The following is a 20,304-nucleotide window of genomic DNA, read 5'->3' on the forward strand; positions in this document are numbered from 1 at the left end:
GTGGAAGTTAAATGAAACAAAGGTTTTCATTAGAATCCAACATTGCTCATTAGAGATCTATTCTGAGGATAAAAGTTAGAACATCAGCTGGTAATAAAATGTTCCTTTATTTATTTGACAACTGAGGATATATTTTTCTTGGCACCATTTAGATAGCCTTTGTTACTCATTGGCAGGATTCAGGTGATCAGTTCCTTGTCCCAGTTGCTATATGTCCATTCTATTACTACCCAATCTTAATTGAATTATAAAGCTTTACAAACAGAATAACAACAACAGCAAAACAAATATGTTTAGGTTAGTATAATAATGAACTATCATCCAGAATTCTACTTGCAAAATTTTGATTGTATCAAAGATCTTTATTAACATTAAAAGACATTAAAAGAGACTTTCAAATTTTAACTTATAAAACTACACTAATTATATGATTTATTTATTATTATTATTTATTTACTGAGACAGAGTCTCCCTCTCCCACGCTAGAGTGCAGTGGTGCGATCTCGGCTCACTGCAACCTCCACCTCTGTGTTCAAGCGATTCTCATGCCTCAGTCTCTGAAGTAGCTGGGATTACAGGTGGCTGCCACCATGCCCAGCTAATTTTTGCATTTTTAGGAGAGACAGGGTTTCGCCGCATTGGCCAGGCTTATCTCAAACTCATGACCTCAAGTAATCTGCCCGCCTAGGCCTCCCAAAGTGCTGAGATTACAGACATGAGCCACCACACCTGGCCATTATTTACTTTATAGATGGGCTCCATGAAATGTACTGATATGAAAAAGAATTCCACTGCAATAAGGTGAGTATACAGGTAATTTTGAGAAAAAAAGACTGGCAGACTTATTTTTCAATAACTCCACATTTCTTCATTTTTGAAATTGCATTGTTACTCCAAATATTTTTTTGCCAATATTAACATTTTCTTTGCTATTTCTCTTGCAAATATTACATGTTCTAATAAATAAGATGATCCTACCTCAGCATTAAGGTAGACTTTATATTGTCAAAAAACATGATAAAAGCTTTAAAAAAAAGCATGAATTACAGAATGCATTTTAAATTTTAAACTAGAATTTATTATAAATGAAATATCCATATTTGTTACTAGTTAACCTATTTTTAGATGACATTTTAAACATGACATTCTATAAAGTACTGTAATTAAGAACACAAATGTGTAAAATAATCATTAAGCTGGCCTCTAATTTTTCCATTCTGTATGTTAAGACTTCTAATGTGCCAATTCTCTCATCTTTTAAAAACATAAAATAGATGGCAAACTAAGATTTTTAATCTAATATGAAAATGAATCTTTCAAGCCAAGATATGGACAGATGGGTAATGTAGTAATTAATTGAAACATGGATCTTTATTTCACATTTAGATAAACAATTCAACAAATAACCTCATTTTATACTTAAAGATAGCTGTATTCCTTAAACTGCCTTCCCAGCTTCAAAATTATATTTTAAAAAACAAAATATAAACAGATTAAAAGTGGGTGTCTACAACTGCACATAGTTGTTACGATTATTATATTCAAAATAGGATGTTGAAATGGAACAAAACCAACTCAGAACAAGAAGAAAGGAACAGAAGACTGGATTTAACACAAGGCTTTACCTACTGGCTCTTGGGAAAGTCAAATTTCTCTTATGTTAACTTCCTTATGAATAAAATGAAGCGAATACTGCTCCAGTTTCAGGGGAGATTTTTGTGGGGGGGGGGGGGGGTCGGAGGGGGAAGATAGTTTTTTTTCTTTTTTAGTTAGGCAAAACTCCTGTGGAAATAAGAGATATAAACACAGCTTAAAGTCGTAAGATAAGTGATTACATTTATTATTTGAATAAATGCGTCCTTAAAAGATTCATCCTTGATGAAAGTTTACATGCCTAAATTTTAACAAAGTGTCAAATTTTCATGCTATGGATTTGGTTTCTCTGTGAAGGAAAAAATTAATGAATGTTTAATAAATCGATATTACTTAATATAAACTATGTGGATGACTGTTATAGTAGCAACTACTATTTTGAGCAGGTCATCAATTGCACATAAGTTTAGAAAGGGTTTCCCATTTGATATCACTCTAGTGACAAATGTCAGGAATGACATGTACCTGGTATCTATCTATCTTTTTGTAATCTAAATGCAACTTTTTGTCTTCTACTGTTTGCCTAAAATTTATTCATTAGAGAAAGTTTTTCTCTGCTGAAAGACCAAACTGATAGGATCTATGATTTTCTGGAGACTTGCAGGTAATAGAAAACTCTGTGGTTTGAGTTAGGAACAATCTTGATGAAGAAATTATATTGTCAAGACTAATATATTAAGCAATACTTCAATCTGTACTCAGAGGATGTACCTTTGCCAGCCTCTTCACTTAGAATCTGTAGTAGGCAGGCTACTTGCTTTCAGGGGAGGACGGTGAAGAAGGCTGCCATTTTTTTTTTTTTTTAAACAGATATCAAATGTACAAAACGTTGCAATAGTACAAAAATTTTCCTATGTCCTTCACTCAGATTTCACAAATGCTAATATGACTATTTTATCATCTCTTTTATTCTGTTTTCTCTATCCGTATCTATATGATTTTTTTCTGAGCTATTGAGACTGACTTGCAGCCATGATGCCTCTTTATTCTTAAATTTCTCAGCCTGGTTTTCCTAAAAACAAGGTCTTGCTAATATAGTTACAGAACTATGTTCAAAATCAGGATAATACTATTGATACAATCCTATTATCTAATCTGTGAACCTTACTCTGAATTTTCTGATTGTCTCAATAACATCCTTTATAGCAAAAGAAAATATCAGGTCCCACATTACATTCAGTTGTCATGTTTTTTAGACTGCTAAATTAATCTTGAACCGTTCAGCAGTCATTTAGTGTGTTTCAAGACACAGGCCAGTAATTTTGTAGAATGTACTTCAATTTCAATTTGCCTGATGTTTCCTCATGAGTAGCATCAGGCGTTTGGCAGGTATCCTGCAAAAGTGATCTGATGTTCTCAGTGCATGCTATCAAGAGGCAAATGATGATGATTTATCCCATTTACTGGTGATGTTAACTTTGATCACTTGGTTAAGATAATGTTTGCCAGTTATTTTTACTATAACGGTACTACTAATTCCTTTTGTAACTAGTAAGAACCGTGTGAAAAGATACTTTCAGATTATGAAAATCCATGTTACTTCTCAAACTTTCAACCTAATTAAACCATCTGCTGATGATTCTTGCCTGAATAGATTGTTTGCTAAATGATTTTTAATTCCATAGTTTTGCACATTTATTTTTTGCCATTGTACTGTAACAAAAGGTTTTACTTACCTTCCTTCCCACCCTTCCTTCCTCCCTTCTATCTATTCTTTCTATCTACGTGGACTTATGAATTCTTATTTGGTGAGTTATATTTTAAAAATATTGTTTATTATATGCTCAAATTATCCAAGATTTGGCAAGTGGGAATTCCCTGAATCATAAATGCTTTTACATCTCTTCATCATTCTTTAAACATTTTGCTCTGTTCTGGCAAATGAAAATATTCCAGGCTCATCATGAACTTCCTATTCACCAGCACTTGAATCAGCCATTTCTCCTAAGAGTCTCTTTTTTTTTTTTTTTTTTTTTTTTTTTTAATAGAAAATGGTGTTTGGAAACCTAGGTCTGAGATCCAGGTAAGTTGTTTTCATTGCTTCTGGAGCATTATTGTTTCTAAATCCTCTCCACAGAGCACCTGTAAAACACAAACACACACACACAGACACACACACGATACAAACAGACATACATATCTATGTCTACATTTATGTGTCTGTTAAAAGTTATGAGTAGATTTTGATATCTCTAATTTTAATCTACCATCACTGGGTTCACTCTATCTTCTCCTTTCCATGTTTGTAAATCCTTTTACCAACAATGAGAAAACTGTCTTCTAGTCTCAAGATATCCACTTGTTTAATTCCAAAGTATATGGAAAATAGTTCCACAATTACTTATCCAGGCCTCTGCATAAAAAGAAGCCTACCAGTTAGACTCCAATAATTGTTTAGAGTTCTTTTTTCTTTAACCTGAGAGAATATAACCCCAATATTGTGTTAAAATTTCCTAAATGTTGGTTCTTTTTTTTCAGCTTTTCAGCGTCAGAGTGGCTATACTATTCATTTGTTAATACAGCCCAATTTATTTGTTTCTATTTGTAGAAACAGAGTTATTGTAGCCCAAAAGTAATGACTACTTTACATCCAGCCTAACAACTCAAATGACGTTCAGAGAGATCAAGCGTATCCATCAATAAAATAAAGGGTTACACATCTGGCCACAAGATGTCCATGCATCCCTTCTTCAAACCTGTAGAAATCTCTTCCCAGCAAGAGAAGTCATGCATATTCTCATCCTGTCTCTGAACCCAGTTCAAATCCTAGATCTCTGGGTGATGTCAAGTGTTAGCCCCGAGGTCTAGATCTGGTGATCTATGTATTATATATACATTTAATTATATTATTTAATTAAATGTGTATGTTTAATATAAATATCCGTGTGTGCGTGCATGTGCGTGTGTGTATTTTTTAATCTTTGTGTGGTTCTTAGCTCCACTTTCTGGAAGATATTTTTGTTTGTTGTTCAGTTTTCTCTTTGACCACAATTGCAATAATCATTGGGAATATGATTTTTTTAATCCTTGCTCAGGTAAATATGGGGGCCTCTGTGTTGCTTTGATGCTAGAATAGTTAGAGATTTTTTGATGTTATTGTTATCTAGTTTGGTTTAGTTTGGTGTTTACCTAGGCTTGTGATTTCTTTAGCAAAATGATTCTCTAAACAATTTAGTAGGCTTTTACTCTATTTGCTTCCAATCAGTTTCTGGTGCCAGCAGACATACTGAAAATATTTTTCTTAGACATCATCTGCAAATTTGATTTATTCCTTTTGCTTCCTCGCCTCATACCTCTTTTTCTCAATTATAGCAGCCTTGGGCTGCCACTGTGAAACATATAACTATTCCACTATTAGATTGCAAACAAATCACTGACTTCATGTTTTCTTTTTGCATGCACACTAAAATTCTCCCTCCCTATAGAGATTGTACGGACCACATTTCTATCTCTTGTCTATTTTATTAATGAAATACTATGAGTACTATTGATTACCACCTGATAAAAGCATTTTTTGTAACAAAATATATAAAATAGGTCCCCACTTAGTGTTTTCCTTGACCCTGGTCATCTTTATCAGCACTTACCTACTTTGGATTTTTATTCATTTTCAACCCTACAAGTTTCCTGCTGCCCCCTGAAATGTAAATAGCATGAGGGAAGAGCCAAGCACAATGTCTAGTATATAGGAATCCATCAATGATTATGAACCAAATTGACTTACGGATAAGTGAGCAAGTATATACTTCAGTTAAAATGTGTGGTACAACATTTTAGAATTACAGTGTTTAATGCCTCTTGAGTCATTACCTTTAAATGGTTCACAAGCACAGTACACACAACGGGAAGAAAATTCTAACCAGACTCAAAGTTATATATTTACTTTTTGAGTCATGCAAGAACACTTAACGTGGAACAGAGCACCCTCTCTGTAAAGGTAAGCCATTACGTTGATGAGTATCTTGCCCTCACATTTCACCTGGTAAGCCAATTTCAAATGAAGTTCAAGAGTCTCCTTAATTTGCTGGTTCTAGTTTACCATACCTTCCCTGATGTCTGAGAATAATCTGAAATAACAGTTCATTCTACTACTGTCAACAATATAAAGAATTCAGGAGTGGCCTTCCTTTATATGAAAAGTTGGCAAAAATATATGAACTCCTTAGCATTTTTACAAATTTATAGGGTTGTGTCAGAATTAATAATGAAGCGAACCTAGAAATCCAAAGAAAACAGCAAATTAAAAAAAAAAAAAAAGTATGTTACACTTTTAGCAAGTTCAGTGGAACAGAAAAGTTGAAAAGTTGATATATTATCTAAATGTAAAGTTCAAGAACATTGATTATGTGACACACTGTTGTGACACATCTGGTGACCTTAAAATTACTATCTTAAATTTAAATTATTATAAAAGCAGAAGCGAGAGATCCTTCAGGTCCTTTATTCATGGTTTAAAATATTTTACATGCTAATACACTCTTACCCTACAGGGATGACACTTACATTTTACTGAGCCATGGAATATAGAGTGAGTTCAAGGCTGAGGAAAGCTGCTGTTTTCAGAACGATGCCGATTCTGGGCAAGTAGTCAATTTCTGGTTAAGTTGTCACAGGGAGTCACCTGGAGTGAGCAATGGAAACCTGAGAACCTCCTACTATGCATATCTCTCTATATATGTATCATCAATCTGGATATATATATGAAATATTTCAGATATTTTATATAATCAGACATTTTTATATATGAACATATATATGAATATATGATTTTTAATATTTTATGCATTTCTCTAAAATATATTTCTAGATATCTATATATTATCTTAAGGAGTCAGATAACTTCTGAAATGATGAAGTCGGTCAATCATTCACTCCTTTGTAAATTATAATATTTTCATTCAATTTTTCACAGAAAATGAGAGGATGCCTTATGTGTGTGTTTGTGAGGGTCTATGGGTAAGAATTCATGTGTGTTTTTCTAAGAAAAGAGCCACTCTCTCACTTAACTATAGAAGTTAGTTCTCAATTGATTTAACATTTATATTTTCCCTAATCTCTTGCTAATTGGAAAATGTATCTATGCTTTTCAATGCTCCAATTCAATACCCCCATCCCACAGAGTTCCCAAGATAACTGTTAGGATTCAATGAAAGATATAGTTTTTCCCCAAAAAGCCAGCACTTTCTTCAAACTAGATTCAGACCGCAGGTAAGGTCAAGGAGTCAACCAATACTTAGTTCTGGAGCCTCCATCAACCTAATCCAACCATATAAGAAAATGCTCATGCTGGCCTTGCACAGTGGCTCACACCTGTAATCCTAGCACTTTGGGAGGCTTAGGCTAGTGGATCACTTGAGGTCAGGAGTTCAAGACCAGCCTGACCAATATGGTGAAACCCCATCTCTACTAGAAATACAAAATTAGCCAGGCATAGTGGCATGTATCTGTAATACCAGCTACTCAGGATGTTGATGCAGGAGAATTGCTTGAACCCAGAAGGCAAAAGTTACAGTGAGCTGAGATCACACCACTGCACTCCAGCCTGGGCAACAGAGCAGGACTCTGTCAAAACAAAAAAGGAAAGGAAAAGAAAAATCTCATACTAATAATAAAACTGCAGGTAAGTTAAGACGGTTAACTGTGGGCAAAAATGTTGGAATTGAAATAAGGTGAATTCTACCAACACCTTCCAGTTTTACATACAGAAAATGTGGTTTGCTATATAATCTGTATTATAAACATCTTCCCACTTCCATTCTGCTGCTTAGAGCCTGAGGGATACTGGAACCATGAACTAGAAGGAGCTCACCTACCAGAGAGCTTTTCAGATCAGAGCTCGAATTCTTTCCTTGGATTGTGTACCTCCACACTTTTATGTGAGAGAAAATTGAACTTTGGATTTAGCCACAGATACTTAGATTTGCATCACATGAAGAAAAATGTAATTCCAAATGAAACATCATCCCACTTGGAGTAAAATCCAAAGCCTTACATAGCCCCAGTGATCTGGTTACTAGCTTCATAGACCCATGAATCTCCCTTCTCTGTCTACTCTAAGGCTACCCAGATAGACACTGTTGGCTCAGGTCCTTAGACATTTCCTCAGTCTACATTATTTCTTCCCCAGAGAATTGGATGGCTCTTTCTCTCCCTTAATTGAGTTTGTTCCTCAAATATCATTTTATTAGAATGGTCTTCCCTGATCAATATATTAATATTAACTCTACCCTCCCTCTTTTCCTTTTCCTGCCTTTTCTGCCTGGTTGTTCTCCTTAATCCTTAACATCTAAAATACTAACTATTCACACATTTATTTGTTCATTTTCTGTCTCTCTTCACTAGCATGTAAGCTCCATGAGTTTAGAGTGCCTTTTTACCCACTGCTGTATCTCCACCACCTTGAATAATGCCTGGCTTATTGTAGTTCAGTGAATGAATAAATGTGAATGCACATGATATAGACCATGAGAATACAATATCTAATTGATATTACTATGTGCCCGACACCCCCAACATGTTGTAGGGTTTATGGTTTTCAAAAGTTAGCCTTATGTAGAAAAAAAATCAAAACTGTTCCTTCTTTCCTAGAAAGCTATGGATATTGAATCCTATTCTTTTAAACAATACAGCTAATATGGAAGAAAATTGATGACTATTAGAAATCCTACAGAATAAAAATGTCATTGCTATGAAGTAGATAGCTTTAGCTGGAAGTAGGCAAAATTTTTTTCTTGAAAAGCAAACTAGAAATTCAGTATAACTTTAGAAAACCGTTAAAAATTTCAGTGTAAATTCATAATTTAATTGTGTAGCATTGCTATAGACTTAGAATCAGGGTTAAAATGTCAATTTTCATCACGTTTGATAGCAATGCAATAAGGCTTGAAAGCAAAATAACACAAAGCTATTAGAGATAGGGAAACCAAATTAGCACATGCAGGCTATGTTATTTTATATCTACAAAGTCTAAGGATATAAATGAAATTGGAGTAGATAAATATGTAGTGAAGCAACTGAGAACAAAATAAATGTTAAAAAAAATAGGGTTTAAAAATAGTTGAAGCTTGTAATATAGTATTTAGTGTTCTTTTTTTCCCTGTCTAAAGTTGAAGTTATCTTTTAAAAGATTATTTATAACAGAAATAAGGATAAATACTTAGGTAACAATTCATGAAATAGAGAGCATGCAATGAAGAAAAGAATGATGTGAAACTCTACTGAAGTCAGGTAATTAAAAAGAATATACAATTGCTGGAGGGAAGACAATATTATAAAAATGTTGATTCTTCACAAATTACTTTTCTAGTTTAGTTAAATTTAATTCAATCCTACATCGTAATGGGGTTTTATTATAGAAATATGTTAAAGTTCATTTAGCATATTAAATAGGTATGAATATCTGAAAGTTTTTATTTTTAAAAAGTCTAGTACACGTACATGTCAAAAAACTAAAAGACACCTGGCATGGTAGCTCACGCCTGTAATCCCAGCACTTTGGGAGGCTGAGGCGGGCAGATCACCTGAGGTCAGGAGTTCAAACCAGCCTGGCCAACATGGTGAAACTCCGTCTCTACTAAAAATATAAAAAATTAGCGGGGCATAGTGGCACACACCTGTAGTCCCAGCTACTCAGGAGGCTAAGGCAGGAGAATTGCTTAAACCTGGCAGAGAGAGACTGCAGTGAGCTGAAATCACGCCACTGCACTCCAGGCTGGGAAACAGAGTGAGACTCCATCTCAAACAAACAAACAAAACAAAGCTATAAGAGTATTAAGTGTCATACTATATAAAATAGCAGTCTTTAAGAATCTAGTAATTCTACAAATATAAATCAACCTACCATCCTGTCGTTTAACCTAATATAGTAATAGTTCATTTATAAGTCATAATTTGAGATACAATAAACTTGGTGTTTACATCATGAGTAGGTAAATAATTGTCTTTATATGTGTTGTGCTTAGATTTTTCTTCCTACTTTTGTTTTTTAATAAGTTTAATTATGTATTTCCCCACATGTATAATTTTCTTTAAGCTATTCTATAAAATTTTCAAGCCGCTCCATTGGATCCACTACAAAAAAGAGTATCAATTTGTTCTGCAGAATTCTCATATTTATCTGAGAATCTATGAATTCTCTCTTTTCTATTTTCATGATCCAGGCCTACTGTACAAGTCTTTTTTCTAAAACTTTCTTTTAACACTTTCTAGTTTGGAACGAATGTTTTCTCAATCCCATGTACTCTTCTTTCTCCTTTACGTTGTGCTACTAGATTTGGTGGGAGAATCTCCTCACAGCTTCCTAAGAGATCTGAACTTCCATTCTGTAGGTGGAAAAGAGGGAATCATCTGTTAGTGCAGGATGTGGCTGGCGAAATGCCTTTGACCAGTTCCTTTCATTTTCTGCCTACCTTCACTAAACTAATACATCCAAATACTGAGTATCTCATGAATTCTACAGAGTTAATTAGTTGTCATAGTATTACCTTACCATTCATTTAAGAATGAGATTTTCTGCCTTGCCATATTGATAATCATTTATTCACTTTATTTATGATGTTGTGTTCACTTCCATTGCCATATGGATTTTTTTTTTACTCTTGGGTTTATACCATTTTTATTCTTTCACAGTTATTTTAGTTTGGATCTCAGGAAATCAAAGTAATAAACTCAAAGTGCCATATTTAAATGAATTTTTAATACAATTATTTGAAAAAAAGAGGAATAAGGAAATTCTACCATAAGATATGTTAAATACAAGTAACAAATAATTAAGTTAATTGGGTACTGATTAGAAGTAGAATGTTATCAGTAGTATGGAAAAATATTCCAAAAAATATATCTTGGCATATATAGAAATTAAATAAATATAAAGTTAGCATGAGATTAGTAAGAAAAAAATCAAAATTTTACAACTGATTAGCTATTTGGATAAATTAATGGATTAGATAGATTGATCAGTTATTCTGAACTATTTTTGTTCATCTATATTTACCTGTATAACACATTATACTCAGTAATAGCTCTCATAATCTGCTATAATTCACATCAAGAGAAGCAGGACCAACACATTCTCTGGAAGACATATGAAAATATCCAGGGAAAGGCTAATATAGTTTTTAAAATTTATATTCCCCAGCTAACCTGATATACTCTCCCTTTCTCTACTAGAGGAAAGAAGTGTACTTCTTTGCAGATTTCTATTACTGTTCTAAATAAAAATCAAGATATTAAAAACCAGAAGAAAATATGAGAACTCTTTCTCAGATACCTAGTTTGGGGAAAAAATAGACTTAGAATAAAGTATTTTGGGAAAATTGTCAAGTATTACAACAAAATTAAACTATATAAAACTATATAAAAGATACTATAAACTAAAAGCTTCTTTCTGTGGGGAAAAAAAGACTTAAAGATAACCAACACACTTTAAAAATTTATAAAATCTACAGAATAAACAATACACAGATAATTTTTATGTCAAAGCAAGGAAAATAAATCTCCCAATAGAAAATGGAGCACAGATAAGAGTGGACAGACAATTTAAAGAAGATTCAAAAGGATAATATTTGAAAAAATCTGGGCAATAACTAAAAAATAAAATTTTAAATTGAATTACTGAATTTCTAGATCCAGAAAAGTTGGAAAAGATTCACTTTTCCCTGTTTCTCCTTTCTAAACACAACAAAATAACCTAGGAAGTATTCAACATACCACAGTAAAACGATTCTGACAGTGAGGCAGACAAAGGCAGACTGGCTAGGGGCCTCTTAAGTGAAGACAATATGGCAAATTCTTAGGGAAAGGGAGTCCTTTTATTACACTTGCAAACATTAAGGGTGACGCTTTGTGCTGCAGAGCTGTGTTTTGATAAATGCATAATGTTAATCAAACACAATTACAGTATCATACGGAGTAGTTTTACCCTAAAATTCTTTTGCGTCATTTATTAAAACTTTTCCCAAGCCCCCCACCCCCAGTCCCTTCATTCCCTCCCAGTCTCTGGCAGTCACTCTTTTATCCTGTCTGCCTAGCTTTGCTATTTCAGGAATGTCATAAATACGATCATCTACTAGGTAACCTTTTCAGACTACCTTTTTTCAGAAAGTAAAATTCAATTTCTTTTTACTGCTGGATAACATTACATTTTATACATGTAGTACCTGTTTTATTTATTAATTTATCAGCTTTGTTAAGCTATTATTATTGACAAATAAAAACCAAATACTTTCAAGGTGTCCAATGTAATTATATATGTATACACTGTTGCCACAATTAATTAACACATCTATCAGCACATAGTTACCGTTGTGTGTTTGTGTGGTGAAGGCAGTTAATATCTACTCTCTTGGAAAATTTCAAGTAAATAAAACAGTACTATTAATGATAGTCACCATGGTCACTAGGTCTCCAGAACTTATTCATCTTAAAATTGGAAGTCTGATCCTTTGACTAAAACATCTCCCCATTTCCTCAATCCTCTAGCTCCTGGCAAACACTTTTCTACTCTAGGCTTTTATGAGTGTGACTGTTTTAGATTCTAAATATATGCTAGATCATAAAATATTTGTCTATTCAACCACTGTGCTACCCTCAGTTTTTATGAGTTTGAGTGTTTTAGATTCTATGTGTACGTTAGATGAATATTTGTTTGCTTGGCTTATTTCATTTAGTATAATGTCCTTCAGTTTAATCTGCATTGCTGAAATGGCAGAATTTGCTTTTTATTAGGCTGGTAATATTCAATCACATACACACACAAATTTATCCATTTGTCTAGGAGCATGAAATAGGCTGTTTTCATATATTAACGACTGAATAATGTTAAAATGAACTTGTGATTGCACATGTCTCTTCAAGACATAATTTAATTTTCTTTGGATATATACATAGAAGTAGGATTGAAGGATTCTATGGTAGTTTTTGTTGTTGTTGTTGTTGGAACCTCCGTACTATTTTCCATAATGACTGGACCGTTTTATATTCCCACTAAGAGTCTACGAAGCTTCCCTTATATCCATCCACATCCTCAACTCTTGCTATCCTTTTCTTGATTATAGCCAGAATGACAGAAGTGTTATTCCATATGCATTTCCCTGATGATTAGTGATATTGAGCCCCTTTTTGTATATAGCTATACCTCATTTTATTGATCTTCACTTTGAATTTTACAGATATTGCATTTTTTATAAATCTAAGGTTTGTGGCAACCCTGCATCAAGCAAGTATATTAGTGCCATTTTCCAACAACATATGCTCACATTGTGTCTGTGTCACATTTTGCTAATTCTTGCAATATTTCAGACATTTCATTATTATATCTTTTATGATGACTTGTGATCACTGATCATTGATGTTACTACTGGAATTGTTTGGGGGCTCAACAAACTAGTCCCAGATAAGTCAGCAAACTTAATAGATGAATGTTGTGTGTGTTATGACTGCTCCAACAACAAGCCAACCAGACATTCCTGTGTCTCTGTTGCCTTGGGGCTTCCTATTCCCAGAGACACGTCAATGTTGAAATTAGGCCAATTAATAATCCTACAATGGCTTCTAAGTAGTAAACTGAAAGGAAGAGTCCCATGTCTCTAAATAATATGCAAGAAATAATTAAGATTAGCAAGGAAAGCATGTCTAAAGCCAAGATAGGTCAAAAGCTTAGGCCTCTTCTGCCAAACAGCCAAGTTCTGAATGCAAAGGAAAAGTTCTTGAAGGAATTAAAAGTGCTGTTCCAGTGAACACACAAATGACAAGAAAGTGAAAAACCTTATTGCTGATATGAAGTTTTAGTGGTCTGAATATAACATCAAACTAGCCATGACATTCCTTTAAACTAAAGCCTAATCCAGGTAAGACTGTAACTCTCTTCAATTCTATGAAGGTTGCAAGAGTTAAGGAAGCTGCAAAGTTTGAAGCTAGCAGAAGGTGGTTCATGAGGTTTAAGGGAAGAAGACATCTCCATAAAATAAAAGTTTAAAGTTATCCAGACAATCTAAGGTAATTGATAAAGATAGCTACACTAAATGGATTTTTAATGTAGACAAAAAATCTGTTTCAAAGATTTGCCATTCCTTTATTTCATAGCTAGAGAGGAGAAGTCACTGTGCCTGGCTTTAAGCTTCAAATACTAAAAAACAAACAAACAGGCTGACCCTCTTATTAGGGGATAATGCAGCTGGTAACTAAGTTGAAGCCAATGCTCATTTACCATTCTGAAAATCTCAAGGCTCTTAAGAAGGCTAAATCTACTCTGCCTGTGTTCTATAAATGAAACAACAAAGCCTGAATGGCAGCATATCTGGTTACAGTACGTTTTACTGAATATTTTAAGACTACTGTTGTGATCTGCTGCTTAGAAAGCAAAAATTCCTTTCAAAATATTACTTCTCATCAACAATGCACCTAGTTATCCAAGACCTTTGCTGGAGATGTACAAGGAAATTGTTTTCATTCCTGCTAACATGACATCCACTCTGCAACCCATGAGTCAAGAAGTAATTTCAAAAAAAGAAGTAATTGCAACTTTTAAGTTTTATTATTTAATACATTCATTTTGTAAGGCTATAGCTGCCATAGATAGTAATTCCTCTGATGGATTTGGGAAAAGTCAGTGGAAAACCTGAAAAGGATTCACCATTCTAGATGCCATTAAGAGTATTTGTGACTCATGAGAGGAGGTCAAAATATCAACAGTAATAGGAGCCTGGAAGAAGTTGATCCCAACCACATAGATAACTTTGAGGGATTCAAGACTTTTGTGGAAGAAATAACTGCAGATATATTGGAAATAGCAAGAGAACTAGAATTAAAACTGGATCCCAAGGATGTTACTGAATTTCCGCAATCTAATGATAGATAAAACTTGAATAAATGAGGAATTGCTTTTTGTGGATGAACAAAAGAAGTTTTGCTTTTGTTTTTTTGGGATAGAATCTACTCCCAGTGAAGATTTGGACATTATTGAAATGACAACAAAGGATTTAGAATATTGTATAAACTTAATTGATAAAGCAGTAGCGGAGTTTGAGAGAATTGACTCCCAATTTTGAAAGAAGTTCTACTTTGGGTAAAATGTTATCAAACACCATGACATGCTACAGAGAAGTCTTTTGTAAAAGAAAAATTCAATCACTGTGACAAACTTCAGTGTTGTCTTATTATAAGAAGTTGCTGCCACCTTAATCTTCAGTAACCTCAACTGACATCAGCATGGAGGCAAGACTCTATACCAGCAAAAGATAATGATATGCTGAAGGCTCAGATGATGGATAGCATTTATTTTTAGTAATAAAGTATTTTTAATTAAGGTAGGTATATTGTCTTTCTAGACATAATGCTATGCACACTTAATGGACTAAATTATAATGTAAACATAACATATGCACAAGAAAACAAAACATATCTTGTAATTTGCTTTATTGCAATAATTCACTTTAGTATAGTGGTCTGGAATAAAACCTGCAACATCTAAGGTAAGTCTATCTGTTGGTCATGTGTATGTCTTTTTGGGGAAAAGAAAGCCTATTCAGATTCTGTCCTCATTTGTTAATCAGTCTATGAATTTATGATTTCTTATTTTGACACTAACTCATTAATGGATATATAGTTTGCAAATACTGTATCTTATTCTGTGGGCTGTCTTTCCATTATGTTATTTCTTTTGCTGTGCAGAAAGTTTTAGTTTGATGTAGTCAAACTTGTTTATATTTGCTTTTGTTGCTTGTGCTTTTGGTGTCAAATCCAAAACCTGAGAAAACCAGTATCAAGGAGATCTCCCCTTATGTCTTCTAGGCATAGGTCTTACCTCATTTTCAGGTTTTACTTTTAAGTCTTTAATCCAGAGCATAACATTACATTTAAAGTGGGTTTTTTTTTTTTTTTTTTTTTTTGTATATGGTGATAAATTATCCAACTTCATTCTTTTGCATGCGGATATCTATTTTTCCTAAAACTATCACTGAGGAGACTATCCTTTCCCTGTCGGATATTATTGCAGCCCTTGTCAAAGATTGGTTAATTAATGTATGTGTTTATTTCTGGGCTTTATATTCTGTTCTATTGGTCTAATGTATCTGTTTTATGCTACTTTTGATTACTATAGTTTTGAAACATAGTTTGAAATTAGGAAATGTGATGTCTCCAGTTTTATTCTTTTTGTTCTAGATTGCTTTGGTTTTTGAGTTTTTTGTTTCCTTATGAATTTTAATTTTTTTCTATTTCTGTGAAAAATGACAATTGAATTTTGATAAACTGTACACTTAATCTCTAGATTATGTATGGTAGTATGGACATTTTGACATTAATTCTTCTGATCCATGAACACATGATGTCGTTCCATTTATTTGGGCCTTCCATTTCTTTCATAAAAGTTGTGTAATTTTTAGTGAATAGATTTTTACCTCCTTAAATTTATTCCTAAGATTTTATTCTTAAATTTTATTTTTTTAGATGCTATTGTAAATGAGATTGCTTTCTTTGTTTCTCAGATTGTTTGTAGTGAGTACATAGAAATGCAACTGATTTTTATATGTTGATTTTGTATTCTGCAGCTTTACTAGTTCTAACAGTTTAGTGGAGTCTTCAGGGTATTCTATATGTTTGCAGATGATGTCATTCACAAACAGACACTTTTACTTGTTCCTTTCTGATTTGGAAGGCTTTTATTTCTTTTTCTTGCCTAATTACATCAAAAGATAAAGTGGCTGAATGGATTTTAAAAAAAAGATTCGACAATATGATACACAGGAGACTTTAGCCTTAAAGACACATGTAGGCTGCAAGTGAAGGGATGGGAAAAGCCATTCCATGTAAATTGTAACTAAAAGAGAGCAGGGATGGTTGTACTTATCTCAGATAAGATGAACTTTCAGTCAAAATCTGTCATAGGAAATAAGGTGACTATATAATGATAAAGGAATCAATTCATCAATAAGATATAACAATTGTAAATATATATGCACTCAACATTAGAGCACCTAAATATATAAAGCAAATATTGACAAAAATGAAGGGAGATTTCTATACTGGATTTAAATTTATACACCACCATTACAGTATTGTTCTGAATTTGACTACACGTATTTACCTTTACCAGTGAGTAAAGGTAAATACTTGCATTTGTTTTATGTTGTTACTTAGTATCTTTTTGTTTAAACAAATAACTGTCTTTAGCATTTCCTATAAGGCAGATCTAATGGTATGAACTCTCTCAGCTTTGATTTATCTGGAAATGTCTTTATCTTTTTTTTTTATTATTATACTTTAAGTTCTAGGGTACATGTGTACAATGTACAGGTTTGTTACATAGGTATACATGTGCTGTGTTGGTTTGCTGCATCCATCAACTGGTCATTTACATCAGGTATTTCTCCTAATGCTATCCCTACCCCAGTCCCCCTACCCCTGACAGGCCCTGGTGTATGATGTTCCCCACCCTGTGTCCATGAGTTCTCATTGTTCAACTGCCACCTATGAGTGAGAACATGTGGTGTTTGGTTTTCTGTCCTTGCAATAGTTTGCTCAGAATGATGGTTTCCAGCTTCATCCATGTCCCTGCAAAGGACATGAACTCACTCTTTTTTATGACTGCATAGTATTCCATGGTGCATGCGTGCCACATTTTCTTAATCCAGACTATCATTGATGGGCATTTGGGTTGGTTCCAAGTCTTTGCCATTATGAATAGTGCCACAATAAACATATGTGTGCATGTGTCTTTATAGTAGCATGATTTATAATCCTTGGGGTTTATACCCAGTAATGGAATCGCTGGGTCAAATGGCATTTCTAGTTCTAGATCCTTGAGGAATCGCCACACAGTCTTCCACAATGGTTGAACTAATTTACACTCCCACCAACAGTGTGAAAGCATTCCTATTTCTCCACATCCTCGCCAGCATCTGTTGTTTCCTGACTTTTTAATGATCCAGCAGACATTAAAAAATGCTCATCACTCGTCAGAGAAATGCAAATCAAAACCACAATGAGATACCATCTCATGCCAGTTAGAATGGCGATCATTAAAAAGTCCTTTATTTTTAAAGAACAGCTTTTCCAGGTATAATATTCTTATATTGCCGTTCTGTGAGCTTTTTTCAGTACTTTTAACATGTCATCCCACCTCTTCCTAGTCTGCAAGGTTTCTGCTGAGAAATATTTTGATAGTTTTATAGATGTTCCTCTGTATAACCTATCTTACTGCTTTCAAAATTTCATCTTTGACTATTGGCAATTTGATTCTTATGTGTCATAGGGTAACCTTTGGGATTATCTTGCTTAGAGACCTATGAACTTCATGAATGAGAATGTCCATATTCTCCCCAACATTTGAGGAGTTTCCAACCATTACTTCTTTAAATAAGCTTTCTACTCCTTTCTTTGTATCTTCTCCTTCTGTCACTTCCATGATGTATAAATTTATTTGATGATGTTTCATAGGTCTTTATATGCTTTAAGAAAATTTTTTTCCTTTTTTTCTAGCTGGCTAATTTCAAATGACCAGTTTTCACACATTCACTGTCCTCTTATTCTGCATGATCAAGTTCACTCTTGAAGATCTCTTAAAATTTTCAGTTCTACATGTATATTCTTCAGCTCCAAGGTTTCTATTTGGTTCCTTTCTATTATTTCTATTTCTTTATTAAACTCTTCTCTATGTTCATTTACTGTTTTTCTGATTTTAGTTTAAGTGTTTTTTTCTTGCATCTCATTGAGTTTTTAGATGATTATTTTGATGTTTTTATCAGTCAATTTATAGATCTCCATTTCTTTTGGGTTATTGGAGCTTTGTTTCCTTTGGTGGTATCATGTTTGCCTGATTGTAATCTGTGTAGCCTTATATTTGTGTCCATGTATTTGAAGCACAAACACCTCTTCCTGTCTTTATGATTTGATTGACTGATAGGTAAAAACCTTCCCCTGTCCAGTCTCTAGAATGGTGGGATTGCCTCTAGACTCATAGCCAAGCAGGGTCACATGACATCTTTACACGTGGATCCACAGTGTGGCTCATTATGGGGTTAGTGTTTGGCAGGACTATTACAGAGGCAGGCATGGATCCTGAATTGACTCCTGGTCAGATGAAACTCCCTCCAGGACGTTGGTTAGTAGGGGTGGTTCTGGGATAAAGTCCTCTTCAGGATATGCAGTTGGGTCAATAGATGATGGGCCTGTTTCCTGAGGATAAATGTTACCCCATCTGGGTCCTTTGGAAGACTCCTGCTCTTTCACTGTTTGGAACTCCGGCCAGGCAAGATTGGCTCAGGAGTATGGTTCATCTATGCTTTTGATTACTGTAGCTGTATCTGAAGACTGGGAGAAGGAAAACCACTGAGAATTGTTTCAATAATCCATATTACAAATGAAAAAGGCTTAAGTTAGTGAGATGAAATATTAATAAATTTCATAGAAATTAATATGTCAAGTGAAACCAAACAAATATGCACAACTGAAGCCCTACAAATACCAGTACATAGTCAGCAAAAAAAATGGAGGGCCCAGTGTGGGGAGGACAACACAAAGGTCATAGGAATACTTTGAGACAGCTATCCATAGAAGCTAAGAGGGAGAAGTATTTGAAGACAAAGGTCATAGTAAACTCTTTTAAATACTGCAAAAAAAATGAAACCAGATATGTTATAAAAGTAACCATTGGATTTTGCAGTGAGATTTCTGTTGACCTGAGTTGGAGTTTTGGTGGTGTAGTGCTAACATTGCGGTACACTGAAAAATATATGCCGAAATAGTTTCCTGCTACCTGAGCTGGTAGAGGGGCATCTGTGGCAGCAGCCAGACACCAAGGCTGTGCTGAACAGGAAGGGGTTCCGCACCGGTACCCTTTACATCGCTGAGAGCCACCTGTCTTGGTTAGATGGCTCGGATTAGGATTCTCACTGGAATACCCCACCATTAGTTTACATGCATTATCCAGGGACCGACCTGACTGTCTAGGAGAACATTTGTATGTTACAGTGAATGACAAATTTGAAGAATCCAAAGAATCTGTTGCTGATGAAGAGGAAGACAGTGATGATTATGTTGAACTTATTCTGAATTTATAGTTGTACCTAGTGATAAATCAGCATTGGAGGCAATGTTCACTGCAATGTGTGAATGCCGGGCCTTGCATCCAGATCCTGAGGATGAGGATTCAGATGACTACGATAGAAAGAATATGATGTGGAAGCACATGAACGAGGACAAGGGGACATCCCTACATTTTACACCTATGAAGATGGATTATTCCATTAACAGCAGAAGGCCAAGCCACATTGGAGAGATTAGAAGAAAAGGTTTCTCAGTCTGTGAACAGCCAGTATAATATGGCTGGGGTCAGGAGAGAAGATTCAATAAGATTATGAAGATGGGATGGAGATGGATATCACACCAACAGCTGCTGGACAGTTTGAGGATGCAGATGTTGATCACTGAAAATAATTTACTCAGGTTTGAGATTCTGCTCCTATTGTGGTGAGCAGAGATCATGCCATTGCACTTCAGCCTGGGCAACAAGAACGAAACTCCAGCTCACACAAACAAACAAAAACAAAAAGCAACAACAAAAAATTCTGCTTCTAACTATAGGAGAGAACTTGATGCCTTTTCCAATCTGGAGCAAAGTTGATGAAAATCTTTTTCCTTTTCCAAAACCCAACC

General features: G+C 34.3%; 1 pseudogene; it reads left to right on the plus strand.

Moving 5' to 3' along the window:
• Positions 1-751: 751 nt before the first annotated feature.
• LOC111549797 lies at positions 752-20,079 on the plus strand (annotated as a pseudogene).
• The last annotated feature ends 225 nt before the right edge of the window (positions 20,080-20,304 follow it).

This window comes from Piliocolobus tephrosceles, chromosome 5 (assembly GCF_002776525.5).
Source record: "Piliocolobus tephrosceles isolate RC106 chromosome 5, ASM277652v3, whole genome shotgun sequence".
Taxonomy (NCBI): Eukaryota; Metazoa; Chordata; class Mammalia; order Primates; family Cercopithecidae; genus Piliocolobus; species Piliocolobus tephrosceles.